Below are 13,053 nucleotides of genomic sequence, written 5' to 3'. Positions count from 1 at the left end.
TGTATAGGGCGTCTTTTTTTGCAGGGTCAGGTGTACTTGTTAATTCTACCATTTTTGGGAAATGTTATTGCTTTGATCACTTTTTATTCAAATTTTTATCATAATCAAAACAGTGAAAAAACGGCGGTTTGGCACTTTTGACCATTGTTCCCGCTACGGCATTCACCGAACAGGAAAAATATTTGTCTAGCTTTGTAGAGCGGGCGATTTTGGACGCGGGGATACCTAACATGTATGGGTTTCACAGTTTTTAACTACTTTTATATGTGTTCTAGGGAAAGAGGGGAGATTTGAATTTTTAATCCTTTTGATTTTATTTTTTTTTTTACTTTTTTTAAGCTTTTTTTTTGCATTTATTAGACCGCCTAGGGGTATTGACATGGGTGGGCGGTGTCGCGGATTGTCAGAGAGGTGCGGGTCGGCAAACATGGCTGCTCCGGAGCATTAGAGGGAGCCTCCTGATTGTGTGGGGTTAGGGGCTAGGCTGTAGAGGGCAATATGAATTTTGTGGCTTGCTATGGTCAAAAGTGTGTGAGATTGCAGAGATAGTGATGCGAGTTTGGGGTTTGTGGGGGTCCTGGGAAAAACGTATGTGCGCTATTGTGACGAAAAGTAGCCTATTGCGCAATCCAGTGTAGTAACTATGTTTGTGGAAAATTTCAGCCAAATCGGTGGAGCGGGTTTTGCGTGATTGAGGAACAAACATCCAAACATCCAAACACACAAACATCCAAACTCACAAACTTTCACCTTTATAATATTAATAAGATAACAGCTATTTACCTAGGCAGGGGAGGAACTAATCCACTGTTCACACTGAGCAGTCAGTTTGACTGAGGAACACACTCAGAGCAGCGTGGAATGGCTTGTGTTACTCTACCTCCAGTAGTCACCACCAGAAAGATCCACTCATGGATGAAGTCATTGTCAGGAGAAATATCTTTATACAGTAATTCTTCACATGTGATGTCCTATGTTATGTCCTATGTTATCTCTTATAGTAAAAAAACGTGATGAGCAGCAGCCGCCAAAGCAGCAAGTAAAGGCCAAAATCGTTGTAATTGAAGATACTCAGGAAGAGGATGAGTAAGTAGAGAGATAATAAGATGGATGGATACTCTGTATAGTCAGATATGGGCTATGGGAAACTTATGTAAGGCTTCTGACAGCCATGTCTTTGAAACAAATGTCCAGGAACAGTAGGATAGTCCTAGTTTCTAGCAATGTTCCAGAATGCTCTACAGTGCCCTGATAGAAGCTCATAGATTGCTTCTACCAGAACAAATTCTCCATTGCTGATCCTAGACAATAAGACCTGGCTCACATCTACGTTAGGTATTCCATTCGGGAAGTCCGCTTGGGGACCCCCCGAACAGAATACCGAACGCAGATGTGAACAGGGCCTAACATGGGAAATGGCTGTTATTTGCTTCTGACTGTAACTTCCTATTAGTAGAGATCAGTGCAGGACTATGGAAGATACAGATATATTATAGGACTAGCAGGCCTGATACACTTAAATTATAGGACCACTGGGCTGGGGACATACATATTATAGAACCACTGGGCCTCGGTACACCGGTATGGCAATTGTTATTATGATAGAAAGCCTTCTCTACTTACATAGCACCAACCTATTCTACAGCACTTTACAAATCAGGGTACATGTAAAAGTAAAGCTGCAAGTAAATAGGGGGTGACACAAAAGGTAAAAATGCCAGTTTTATACAAAGGATCATCCATGCTGCCATAGAAGCAACTACTCTTTGGGCAGTTTTACTATATATCATTGGTATCACTGAATCCGGGGCAATCCTCCATCCTGCCCTAATAACAGTCTGTATGTGAAGACTAGCAGGGTGGCACCACACTGACAGAATTGAACTGTCCAGACTGGACCTCCAAAGCAGGTACTGTGCCACCCGTTGTTATTGCCAAGGTGGGAGACTGGTAGCCAGTCTCCTGTATAGTCAGGGAAACGTTTCCTTACGTTTAAGTTAGTTTCTCAGCCAAGAAGGTGTTTGTTTTGTTTATCCTATGGCTTTGCAAAAGCAGTGTATGCGTTACATGTGAATAAGGCCTGAACCTGTGTGCAATCCAGTGTCTGTGTCCCTGTTTCCTGCACTGCTACAAGCATCTACCTGAGCGATTCCGCACACTTACTAATAAGGGAAAATGCAATGTTTTGACTGTGACAGAAACACCTGCTCAAAAAACCACTGCATTTTAAATGACCTGCAAAGTGGATGGGATTCTAGCTAAACCAATACAAACACTGCAGAAAAAAATCTGCAGCGGAAAATCTCTGTTTTTCAAAAAGATTCCTTTTTTGGAAATCGCAGCAGGTCAATTATTACCTATGCAAAACACTGGAGGTTTCCCTTTGGGTATAACTGAAGCAGAAGGTCTGCAGAGGAAACCTCTGCGAACTTTCAGCGAAAATTGATACAGGAAGAACCGCCATACGTTGGTGAGTCGCCCCAACTCGGCCTCTGTGGATTCACAGTGCGAGCAGGCCCAACAACAGGGGTGGCAGCGCTTTGAAAAAGGGAAGTTTTAAGCAAAAATGGATTAAAGAAAAATAAGTTTGTCGTGACGCCAGTTGGAGTTTAGGCTTGGGATGAAGCTGGGCACTGTAGACAGGGCCTCTGGAAATACCGTATTTTCCGGACTATAAGCCGCACATAAAAACCTACGATTTCCTCAGAAATCGTAAGTGCGGCTTATAGTCCGGTGCGGCTTATATATGGATGGAAGCGGCGGCAAAGACTGCGTGCCGCTTCCATACATACATAAAAGGCACCGTAAGGGTGCATTCACACTACCAAACGCCGGCGTGTATCACAGCCGTACACGCCGGCGTTACAGCAGGGCTGCCGGACACTTCCTATTCATTTCTATGGGAGCAGGCATGCGAGCGCTCCCCATAGAAATGAATGGACAGACACTTCCCATTCATTTCTATGGGAGCCGGCATGCGAGCGCTCCCTATAGAAATGAATGGAAAAAAGCAGTCCATTCATTTCTATGGGGAGCGCTCGCATGCCTGCTCCCATAGAAATGAATAGGAAGTGTCCGGCAGCCCTGCTGTCACGCCGGCCTGAAACAGAACGTGAAACTTACCCAGCGGTGCAGGGCGGGCGGGCGGGCATTCAGGCCTCCTCTGCCTCCGATGTTCCGTCCTTCTCCTCCGGCGCTCGCTGATAATGGCCGGGGCGCATGCGCAATATCATAATGCTTCTACTGAGCATGTGCCCTGGCCATTATCAGCTTGCGAGCGCCGGAGGAGAACGGAACATCGGAGGAAGAGGAGGCCTGAATGCCCGCCCACCCTACACCGCTCAGTAAGTTTCACATTCTGTTTCAGGCTTTTATTTTAAAACGGGGGGGGGGGGGGGGTAGTTTAACCTAACGTTTACGGTTGGGCTCTATCAGCATGATTTTGCTGATAGAGCCCCTCCTCGCCTGCCGAGCGCTTCCAATAGAAGCGGCTGGCACGCGGGGGGTTAAGCGGCCGCTGGCAAAGTCTGCCTGCCACCGCTTTCAATAAGATATAATGCGCACCGGACTGCGGCTTATAGTCCGGTGCGCCTTATATATGAACCGAGACGGACTATAAGGCGCTCATGGGTAGAGATGAGCGAACAGTGTTCTATCGAACACATGTTCGATCGGATATCAGGGTGTTCGCCATGTTCGAATCGAATCGAACACCACGTGGTAAAGTGCGCCAAAATTCGATTCCCCTCCCACCTTCCCTGGCGCCTTTTTTGCACCAATAACAGCGCAGGGGAGGTGGGACAGGAACTACGACACCGGGGGCATTGAAAAAAATTGGAAAAAGTCATTGGCTGCCGAAATCAGGTGACCTCCATTTTAGACGAATAGTGGATTTCAAATCCGGGTCATATGAGAATGTGAACTTTGTGACTATGAGACAGGGATAGCTGTACAGTCAGGGATAGCTAGGGATAACCTTTATTTAGGGGGGAATGTTATTAAAAATAACTTTTTGGGGCTCTATCGGGTGTGTAATTGTGATTTTTGTGAGATAAACTTTTTCCCATAGGGATGCATTGGCCAGCGCTGATTGGCCGAATTCCGTACTCTGGCCAATCAGTGCTGGCCAATGCATTCTATTAGCTTGATGAAGCAGAGTGTGCACAAGGGTTCAAGCGCACCCTCGGCTCTGATGTAGCAGAGCCGAGGCTGCACAAGGGTTCAAGCGCACCCTCGGCTCTGATGTAGGAGAGCCGAGGGTGCACTTGAACCCTTGTGCACCCTCAGCTCTGCTACATCAGAGCCGAGGGTGCGCTTGAACCCTTGTGCACACTCTGCTTCATCAAGCTAATAGAATGCATTGGCCAGCGCTGATTGGCCAATGTATTCTATTAGCCTGATGAAGTAGAGCTGAATGTGTGTGCTAAGCACACACATTCAGCTCTACTTCATCGGGCTAATAGAATGCATTAGCCAGCGCTGATTGGCCAGAGTACGGAACTCGACCAATCAGCGCTGGCTCTGCTGGAGGAGGCGGAGTCTAAGATCGCTCCACACCAGTCTCCATTCAGGTCCGACCTTAGACTCCGCCTCCTCCGGCAGAGCCAGCGCTGATTGGCCGAAGGCTGGCCAATGCATTCCTATGCGAATGCAGACTTAGCAGTGCTGAGTCAGTTTTGCTCAACTACACATCTGATGCACACTCGGCACTGCTACATCAGATGTAGCAATCTGATGTAGCAGAGCCGAGGGTGCACTAGAACCCCTGTGCAAACTCAGTTCACGCTAATAGAATGCATTGGCCAGCGCTGATTGGCCAATGCATTCTATTAGCCCGATGAAGTAGAGCTGAATGTGTGTGCTAAGCACACACATTCAGCACTGCTTCATCACGCCAATACAATGCATTAGCCAGTGCTGATTGGCCAGAGTACGGAATTCGGCCAATCAGCGCTGGCTCTGCTGGAGGAGGCGGAGTCTAAGGTCGGACCTGAATGGAGACTGGTGTGGAGCGATCTTAGACTCCGCCTCCTCCAGCAGAGCCAGCGCTGATTGGTCGAGTTCCGTACTCTGGCCAATCAGCGCTGGCCAATGCATTCTATTAGCCCGATGAAGTAGAGCTGAATGTGTGTGCTTAGCACACACATTCAGCTCTACTTCATCAGGCTAATAGAATACATTGGCCAATCAGCGCTGGCCAATGCATTCTATTAGCTTGATGAAGCAGAGTGTGCACAAGGGTTCAAGCGCACCCTCGGCTCTGATGTAGCAGAGCTGAGGGTGCACAAGGGTTCAAGTGCACCCTCGGCTCTCCTACATCAGAGCCGAGGGTGCGCTTGAACCCTTGTGCAGCCTCAGCTCTGCTACATCAGAGCCGAGGGTGCGCTTGAACCCTTGTGCACACTCTGCTTCATCAAGCTAATAGAATGCATTGGCCAGCGCTGATTGGCCAGAGTACGGAATTCGGCCAATCAGCGCTGGCTCTGCTGGAGGAGGCGGAGTCTAAGATCGCTCCACACCAGTCTCCATTCAGGTCCGACCTTAGACTCCGCCTCCTCCAGCAGAGCCAGCGCTGATTGGCCGAATTCCGTACTCTGGCCAATCAGCACTGGCTAATGCATTGTATTGGCGTGATGAAGCAGTGCTGAATGTGTGTGCTTAGCACACACATTCAGCTCTACTTCATCGGGCTAATAGAATGCATTGGCCAATCAGCGCTGGCCAATGCATTCTATTAGCGTGAACTGAGTTTGCACAGGGGTTCTAGTGCACCCTCGGCTCTGCTACATCAGATTGCTACATCTGATGTAGCAGTGCCGAGTGTGCATCAGATGTGTAGTTGAGCAAAACTGACTCAGCACTGCTAAGTCTGCATTCGCATAGGAATGCATTGGCCAGCCTTCGGCCAATCAGCGCTGGCTCTGCCGGAGGAGGCGGAGTCTAAGGTCGGACCTGAATGGAGACTGGTGTGGAGCGATCTTAGACTCCGCCTCCTCCAGCAGAGCCAGCGCTGATTGGCCGAATTCCGTACTCTGGCCAATCAGCGCTGGCCAATGCATTCTATTAGCTTGATGAAGCAGAGTGTGCACAAGGGTTCAAGCGCACCCTCGGCTCTGATGTAGCAGAGCTGAGGCTGCACAAGGGTTCAAGCGCACCCTCGGCTCTGATGTAGGAGAGCCGAGGGTGCACTTGAACCCTTGTGCACCCTCAGCTCTGCTACATCAGAGCCGAGGGTGCGCTTGAACCCTTGTGCACACTCTGCTTCATCAAGCTAATAGAATGCATTGGCCAGCGCTGATTGGCCAATGTATTCTATTAGCCTGATGAAGTAGAGCTGAATGTGTGTGCTAAGCACACACATTCAGCTCTACTTCATCGGGCTAATAGAATGCATTGGCCAATCAGCGCTGGCCAATGCATTCTATTAGCCCGATGAAGTAGAGCTGAATGTGTGTGCTTAGCACACACATTCAGCTCTACTTCATCAGGCTAATAGAATACATTGGCCAATCAGCGCTGGCCAATGCATTCTATTAGCTTGATGAAGCAGAGTGTGCACAAGGGTTCAAGCGCACCCTCGGCTCTGATGTAGCAGAGCTGAGGGTGCACAAGGGTTCAAGTGCACCCTCGGCTCTCCTACATCAGAGCCGAGGGTGCGCTTGAACCCTTGTGCAGCCTCAGCTCTGCTACATCAGAGCCGAGGGTGCGCTTGAACCCTTGTGCACACTCTGCTTCATCAAGCTAATAGAATGCATTGGCCAGCGCTGATTGGCCAGAGTACGGAATTCGGCCAATCAGCGCTGGCTCTGCTGGAGGAGGCGGAGTCTAAGATCGCTCCACACCAGTCTCCATTCAGGTCCGACCTTAGACTCCGCCTCCTCCAGCAGAGCCAGCGCTGATTGGCCGAATTCCGTACTCTGGCCAATCAGCACTGGCTAATGCATTGTATTGGCGTGATGAAGCAGTGCTGAATGTGTGTGCTTAGCACACACATTCAGCTCTACTTCATCGGGCTAATAGAATGCATTGGCCAATCAGCGCTGGCCAATGCATTCTATTAGCGTGAACTGAGTTTGCACAGGGGTTCTAGTGCACCCTCGGCTCTGCTACATCAGATTGCTACATCTGATGTAGCAGTGCCGAGTGTGCATCAGATGTGTAGTTGAGCAAAACTGACTCAGCACTGCTAAGTCTGCATTCGCATAGGAATGCATTGGCCAGCCTTCGGCCAATCAGCGCTGGCTCTGCCGGAGGAGGCGGAGTCTAAGGTCGGACCTGAATGGAGACTGGTGTGGAGCGATCTTAGACTCCGCCTCCTCCAGCAGAGCCAGCGCTGATTGGCCGAATTCCGTACTCTGGCCAATCAGCGCTGGCCAATGCATTCTATTAGCTTGATGAAGCAGAGTGTGCACAAGGGTTCAAGCGCACCCTCGGCTCTGATGTAGCAGAGCTGAGGCTGCACAAGGGTTCAAGCGCACCCTCGGCTCTGATGTAGGAGAGCCGAGGGTGCACTTGAACCCTTGTGCACCCTCAGCTCTGCTACATCAGAGCCGAGGGTGCGCTTGAACCCTTGTGCACACTCTGCTTCATCAAGCTAATAGAATGCATTGGCCAGCGCTGATTGGCCAATGTATTCTATTAGCCTGATGAAGTAGAGCTGAATGTGTGTGCTAAGCACACACATTCAGCTCTACTTCATCGGGCTAATAGAATGCATTGGCCAATCAGCGCTGGCCAATGCATTCTATTAGCGTGAACTGAGTTTGCACAGGGGTTCTAGTGCACCCTCGGCTCTGCTACATCAGATTGCTACATCTGATGTAGCAGTGCCGAGTGTGCATCAGATGTGTAGTTGAGCAAAACTGACTCAGCACTGCTAAGTCTGCATTCGCATAGGAATGCATTGGCCAGCCTTCGGCCAATCAGCGCTGGCTCTGCCGGAGGAGGCGGAGTCTAAGGTCGGACCTGAATGGAGACTGGTGTGGAGCGATCTTAGACTCCGCCTCCTCCAGCAGAGCCAGCGCTGATTGGCCGAATTCCGTACTCTGGCCAATCAGCACTGGCTAATGCATTGTATTGGCGTGATGAAGCAGTGCTGAATGTGTGTGCTTAGCACACACATTCAGCTCTACTTCATCGGGCTAATAGAATGCATTGGCCAGCGCTGATTGGCCAGAGTACGGAATTCGGCCAATCAGCGCTGGCTCTGCTGGAGGAGGCGGAGTCTAAGATCGCTCCACACCAGTCTCCATTCAGGTCCGACCTTAGACTCCGCCTCCTCCAGCAGAGCCAGCGCTGATTGGCCGAATTCTGTACTCTGGCCAATCAGCACTGGCTAATGCATTGTATTGGCGTGATGAAGCAGTGCTGAATGTGTGTGCTTAGCACACACATTCAGCTCTACTTCATCGGGCTAATAGAATGCATTGGCCAGCGCTGATTGGCCGAATTCCGTACTCTGGCCAATCAGCACTGGCTAATGCATTGTATTGGCGTGATGAAGCAGTGCTGAATGAGTGTGCTTAGCACACACATTCAGCTCTACTTCATCGGGCTAATAGAATGCATTGGCCAATCAGCGCTGGCCAATGCATTCTATTAGCGTGAACTGAGTTTGCACAGGGGTTCTAGTGCACCCTCGGCTCTGCTACATCAGATTGCTACATCTGATGTAGCAGTGCCGAGTGTGCATCAGATGTGTAGTTGAGCAAAACTGACTCAGCACTGCTAAGTCTGCATTCGCATAGGAATGCATTGGCCAGCCTTCGGCCAATCAGCGCTGGCTCTGCCGGAGGAGGCGGAGTCTAAGGTCGGACCTGAATGGAGACTGGTGTGGAGCTATCTTAGACTCCGCCTCCTCCAGCAGAGCCAGCGCTGATTGGTCGAGTTCCGTACTCTGGCCAATCAGCACTGGCCAATGCATTTCTATGGGGAAAAGTTAGCTTGCGAAAATCGCAAACTGACAGGGATTTCCATGAAATAAAGTGACTTTTATGCCCCCAGACATGCTTCCCCTGCTGTCCCAGTGTCATTCCAGGGTGTTGGTATCATTTCCTGGGGTGTCATAGTGGACTTGGTGACCCTCCAGACACGAATTTGGGTTTCCCCCTTAACGAGTTTATGTTCCCCATAGACTATAATGGGGTTCGAAACCCATTCGAACACTCGAACAGTGAGCGGCTGTTCGAATCGAATTTCGAACCTCGAACATTTTAGTGTTCGCTCATCTCTACTCATGGGCAATGCGGCTTATAGTCCAGTGCGCCTTATAGTCCGTAAAATACGTGCCAGATGTTATACCCTCTCCAACCAAGGCAGGTCCCAGGGCCAAATGATATAGGTGAGGACTGGGTGATTTCCAGAAGGAGTAACAGAGGAGCTGTGATCAATAAAGGAATACAGTCCAGACAGGGGTTAACCAAACACTTACGGTTTACTTCTGTAGTCAGCAGGAGATAGCAGATTTTATAGGATTATTCACCTTGCTCCATTATAGTGAAATGCCAGTCTTCCCTTTTACCACCAGTATGATTCAGCCTTCCACTGCTGCTCAAACTCTCTAAGGGGGCATTCACAGTACCGTCGGTGTCCGACAGGTAGTGTCCGCTCCTAGTGTCTGCTCAAAATCTGTCACGGACATTAGGAGCGGACACTAGCTGTGTCAGCGACACCTGTCATTCATCTCAATGGGCATCGGGTGCGTTCTTTTGCACTCCGTGCCCGTCCTTCCCTGTCCGCAAGTGAAGATGTCCGACTTCTCAAGCGGACAGAAAAACCCTGCAGGTGCATAAAGCACACAGACCTCAGACTATAATGGGGTTTGTGTGTTTTCTGCGCACTGTCCACACGACTCATTTGGAGAGGAAAGTAGTTCATGAAGTACTTTTATCTCAGCATGACTCGTGCGAACACCGCACGGAAAACACACAAACCCCATTATAGTCTGAGGTCTGTGTGCTTTCACAAGCTCACTGCTTGACAATGCATTCGGTATTCCATTTGTGGGGTCCCCATTCAGACTCCCCAAACGGAATACCAAATGTAGATGTGAACCAGGCCTTACTTAAGAATATTATTATTATTTGTTAATATTTATTAATTTTATATGAATGATGTATATTTGATTATTTGTTATGAATTAATTCCTTTGTATGTATATGCTTTTTGGAGGCATATTTCTACAATATGTAGGTGTATATTTGTCTCGGAAGACACATGGGAGGTAATTGGTATATTGATATTAACATGGGATCTTATTATCAACTTCAGCTGCTTTGTTTACACTTGACTGTTTGTTCTTCCCACCTATATATGGTTTCATGTGAGAAAGGTAGGTAAGACCCCCAGAGGAAGCTGGGTCAAACACTCCCATGGAAGTGAGTGTATCATGTTGGGAGTTATAGTTTCAGGGCAGCTGGAGATCTAAGGTTCCCTACCCCTGGGTTAGAACAAGAGGAGGGGGCATTGGAGGTTCAGGTACCCTGCACCAGGGGATTGAGAGTAGGAGAATATATTATTAACTTTTTTCCCACACTTCAGGGACATTAATTGTAATAATAGAAAATGCTACACCTAATATTTCAGGTCTACAAAACACCAGAAATATACCATTTTATTAAGCAACAGAAATATAAAAATCAGAAATATGTCACAACCAACACAGGATAAAAAAACTACCATCCATGGATCACTATACTGCCCAGCCCTATACACACAGACACAATAACTGCAGTATATAATAAACTAGCTGGTACCCGCGACTTCGTCTGCGGTGATTGTAGCAGTGGGTATATACAGGCGTGGGTAAGGTTTTCATACTGTGTATAAGGTATGGGATATGAAATGTAACTTTGTATCTTGTTTTTGCTGTAATTCAGAGAATACGTGAGACTTTTGTGTTGAAGTTAATTTGTATTTGAGCTGCTATACGGTGTTGTGAGAAACTTTACATAGTGACTTTGGGACAGAAGTATTTGAAGTTAACCCTTTCCCACCGATGGCATTTTTTGATTTTCGTTTTTCGTTTTTGACTCCCCTCCTTCTAAACGCCATAACTTTTTTATTTCTCCGCTCCCAGAGTCATATGAGGTCTTAATTTTTCTGGGACAAATTTTTCTTCTTGATGCTGCCATTATTTATTCTATATAATGTACTGGGAAGCAGGGAAAAAATTCAGAATGGGGTGGATTTGAAGAAAAAATGCATTTCTGCGACTTTCTTACGGGCTTTGGTTTTACGGCGTTCACTGTGCAACCAAAATGACATGTCCCCTGTATTCTGTGTTTCGGTACGATTCCGGGGATACCAAATTTATATGGTTTTATTTACATTTTGACCCCTTAAAAAAAATCCAAAACTGTGTTAAAAATTTTTTATTTGAAAAGTCGCCATATTCCGACAGCCGTAACTTTTTTATACGTCCGTGTACGGGGATGTATAGGGCGTCTTTTTTTGCGGGGTCGGGTGTACTTTGTAGTTCTACCATTTTCGGAAAATGTTATTGCTTTGATCACTTTTTATTCAAATTTTTATCAGAATCAAAACAGTGAAAAAACGGCGGTTTGGCACTTTTGACCATTTTTCCTGCTACAGCGTTTACCGAACAGGAAAAATATTTGTATAGCTTTGTAGAGCAGGCGATTTCGGATGCGGGGATACCTAACATGGTTGTGTTTCACAGTTTTTAACTACTTTTATATGTGTTCTAGGGAAAGGGGGGTGATTTGAATTTTTAATCCTTTTTATTTGTTTTTATATTTTTTTTTTTAACTTTTTTTTTTGCATTTATTAGAGCTCCTAGGAGTATTGACATGGGTGGGCGGTGTCGCGGATTGTCAGAGCGGTGGGGGTCGGCAAACATGGCTGCTCCGGAGCGTTAAAGAGAGCCTCCTGGAGTATCGTTAAGGTGAGGGGCAAAGTGGTAAAGTATATGTATATGTATATGTGATTGTGTGGGGTTAGGGGCTAAGCTGTAGAGGGTAATATGAATTTTGGGGCTTGCTATGGTCCAAAGTGTGTGAGATTGCAGAGATGGTGGTGTGAGTTTGGGTTTTGTGGGGGTCCTGGCACAAATATGTATGTGCGCTATTGTGACGAAAAGTAGCCTATTGTGCAATCGGGTGTATTAACTATGTTTGTGGAAAATTTCAGCCAAATCGTTCGAGCGGGTTTTGCGTGATTGAGGAACAAACATCCGAACATCCAAACTCACAAACCCACAAACTTTCACATTTATAATATTAATAGGATAACAATACATAATTTTATCAAAAATGCATCATACATAGCCTAACAGCACATAACAATAAGCAAAAAGGGGAAGAGGGAAAAATTATACTGACCACAGGCATATGATCCTTCAAATAGCCCCTTCAAATATGCTTCTGTCATTCGGCTTTGGTGACATATTTCATGTAAACCACCTTTTAGTTCATAAACAAATGAGGGATAAAGTACTTTGGAGGTTTGCCTTTGCTTGGGACTTGGGCTTTGGTCTTAAGTCTAGATTCCTAAGAATGTGTCCCCTAGTTTGCATATGAATTGGGAAACAGCGTTGGCCTCTTCCAGCTTCTTCTGGCCTCCTTGGTCACTGACCCCTATGTTAAAACTTTGTGATGTTGATGCGAGCGAACACTAAAATGTTCGGGGTTCGAAATCTGATTCGAACAGCCGCACACTGTTCGACTGTTCGAACGGGTTTCGAACCCCATTATAGTCTATGGGGGGAAATGCTCGTTTCAGGGGTACGCAACATTCGATCAAATTCTACTTACCAAGTCCATGAGTGAGAGTCGGGCTGGATTCTTGTCCCTGCGCAGCATCCCCGCGTCCTCTTCCGGCCTTGAATTCACTCTGCTAGGCATCGGGCCTGGGCAGAGCTGACTGTGCATGCCCGCTACAAGCATCAAATCTTAACTTCGAACAGCTAATAGTACTCGATCGAGTACGAGTATTTTGAATACCGTAGTATTCGATCAAACACCTACTCGATCGAGTACTACTCGCTCATCTCTACTAATTACAGCATTTTCATTTCTTCATCAATTTTTTTTT

Source organism: Leptodactylus fuscus, chromosome 4, assembly GCF_031893055.1.
Source record: "Leptodactylus fuscus isolate aLepFus1 chromosome 4, aLepFus1.hap2, whole genome shotgun sequence".
Lineage (NCBI taxonomy): Eukaryota > Metazoa > Chordata > Amphibia > Anura > Leptodactylidae > Leptodactylus > Leptodactylus fuscus.
This window is presented reverse-complemented; position numbering follows the sequence as displayed.